Raw genomic sequence first — 3,174 nt, 5'->3', positions numbered from 1 at the left:
AAAACATGCACAGGAATTGTCATTTGTTACGAATTTGACAGTTTGTTGTTTTATCTCTGACTTTGACTTGTTTACTCTTCAAAATTTTTTGAGGGTTTGGGGGTGAGGTTAGATATCAATTCCAACAGTAAGCCGTGAAAGACAAAGTACGCGCTAACCACGGGAAAACAGATTTAGAGATGGTACCAGATGGTCTTACAGTTGGTATACAGGGCGTGCGAGTTGGCTCAGCTGTCCGTTTCAGTTTGGGTCTCCTTTTACAAAATCCCCACAGGGGGTACATGCCACTATCTGCCGGGCCCCTTTCACTATTCAGGTAGCGAGTGGGAGGCCTGGCACACAGTTTCCAGCCCCGCAGGCATCTGTAGGGCAATATAAACACAATTTATGCCCCTTCTATCAAACCTGCCACACAGATCACCATGTACATGTTGTGTGATTTAACTGATTTATAGCTGTTTGTTCAACGGGGGTCTGTAGTAGAATTCAACCTGTCATGGGAGATGGCTGCTGTACTCCCCAGTAGAGTAAAAAGCTAGTATATTAGTATAAAGCTCCAGGCAGTGCATTCAATTTTTATCCGAATTGTCTTTAAGAGAAAATTAAACTCATTAAAGACAAAGGCCAAATTTTATATCAAAGAAGACCGAACATTGAATGTGTGAGATTTAAAGAATACAAGGCAAAATCTGTGCTTTTGGATCTTCTATCGCAAGGAAACCCGTTCCTCTATCAAGACAGCATTAGCCTTACAACGTTCTAAGTTTGTAAACTGAATGCTGGCAAACTTCATCATTTGTAATGCTTCTACAGAACATCAAAAAACATGGAATTCTAACTCAAAATCAGGCTTCCCCAGGTTTCCTTGAGAGACTTGTGAACTTGTGCTAACACAAAGTTTTAACAACAACACCCAAGTTTCAGTAGTGGGCTGTTAAAAGCTGCTTTCATCAACCCCACCAGAGGGTGCAACAGCTTGGAGGTGAGAGATGACAAGCATTGCATTTTCCTGGTTTTATGCCGACCCTCTGATTTGATACAAGTTTGTGTCAACATGGAAATCAGTCACGCGCCAATTTCATTGTCTACATGAGAAGAAGGATTAGATCTATTAAAATGAGCGATCCCTGTGTAGTTCTGGATGCCCCCGACCTGACAGTCAATCCGTGGTAATGTGTACTTCTCAGTGGGGACAGAGGATTAGTGGGCACTATTTTTAGGGAGATGTCAGCAATGGAGTGCACAGTTACAACTAAGTATTGCCAAGTCTCTGAATATATTCCCACAGAATAAGAATCGAGAATAGTCTTTTAGAATTGGTGGCTGCAAAATGTGACCTAAAAGTCATAAAATGAAACTGAATAAAGGTTTTGGATTGTCGGGATTAGTGGTCGTCAGCTGTATGGTCCTGATATAGCTTTGCCAGCTGATGCGACAGTGTCACTTTGATTGATGGGTACATTATCCCCTCAGCAAGTGTGCTGATGGGTACGCAGGAGGTATCTCTACTCATAACCATATTTTTATTATCTCCCCCGCTCATAAAAAAAGAAATAATCACATCCTGTTGTGTGTGAGGACTTTATGGGCATGTTCACCTCGGCGCATGAGGACTGAGGAATCTTGTAAATCTTTCAGAAAGCCCAGCGTGGCCGCTCAGCCACACACACACACACACACACACACACACACATACACACACACACACACACACTCAAACAAGATAGAAGGGTCAGCTTTGGGTCACACCGGAGAGTCCTACTCTAGATAAGACCACTGTTGCAGTTATTCGTACATCACAGCCATTGAAGCACATTGCCAACGCTTTGCTCGGTGTTTATGCTCATGCCTCCTCGCCGGTCACGTTGAGCCGTCTTTATCTGCTCGGCAACAGTCTGTCTTCAAACAGCTGCTCTCAGATGGCAGCGCCATAATGAAAGGCTTGGTAACGGCTGGCACTTAGAGGAAGACTGTTTCTTGATCCCCCTTCAGACCTGTCAGAAGAAGGCAACCTCTCAGCTATTCCAATGAGAGATGGCGAGATTTCGTCAGACCCCTACAGGGCCTCAATGCCCTGGAGCTGCCCCCACCACCCACACACCCACCCACCCTGTCGTTTCACAGAGAACACAAGGCCTGACATCCTACCGGGAGTTGTCGCTAGGGACGGGCAGCAGCTGAGTCTAAATAGCTGCTGGATCATTGTGATGGCCCGTTGGAAGTGGACACTCTTTGATGAGGTCCCCTCTGAATGCACAAAACCGCAAGTATTTAATGACCTTAGTGTTACACTCTGCATCACATTATTGTGAGGTGAGGGCAGGCAAAGTTTAATCTGGGTACAAGTGACCAGCTCAGAGGAAGTGGGAACAGATTTATTGACCAGCACTTATTTCACGAGCGCATCTGCTCGGCCGCTCATTGACCGTGAGATTTGTTAACATTTGCAGATCAGGCGCAAAAACACGTAATACTATCAACAAGGCATGCCAGTGTCTCTTTGGGGCTAATGTCAATATGCTAACATGCTCACATTAGTAATGCTACCATGCTAATATTTGGAGTCAGCAGCTGTAAACACAAAGAATGCTTGGGGTTGATGGGAATGTCATTAGTTGTGCATCAACTTCCACAAGCCACACCACTTGACCAGCTCTAATTTAACCTGATGAGGAACATTTAAAAAGATCACCAGTCACGTTTCACAGCATATAATGCAACAGATGTTGAGACATTTCACCAGGGGTCGTACTGCAGAAGAGGCAAATCAATAGAGCATTTTGTACGCCCTACAGAAATATGGGGAAAGCGGGGGCCTCAATGAACCACTCATTGGCACATCTTGCAAGGATAACTATAAACCCCTTAAACATCCCATGAAGGCGTATATATAAGTCACCCCCAAAGCCCCTGTAGATGGGGCCCCTTCTTGCTACCATATTCCAGCTGGATGTCATTAGTTTGGACACCTCTACAATAGACCTGTGGGGTGGGGTTATGGGCTTCTATGTGTAACCATCCACTTTTTTCACTTAAAACCACAGCATCTGAGATATATGATCTGGTGACGATATATTTCTGTTCAAGACTATCGATACTTACAAGTTTGTATATTCCACTGGATAAGCAAAAACCTTGATCTAATGATACAAGAAGAAGAATCAATATCATTTA

The sequence above is a fragment of the Antennarius striatus genome, chromosome 9 (genome assembly GCF_040054535.1).
Source record: "Antennarius striatus isolate MH-2024 chromosome 9, ASM4005453v1, whole genome shotgun sequence".
Lineage (NCBI taxonomy): Eukaryota > Metazoa > Chordata > Actinopteri > Lophiiformes > Antennariidae > Antennarius > Antennarius striatus.
This window is presented reverse-complemented; position numbering follows the sequence as displayed.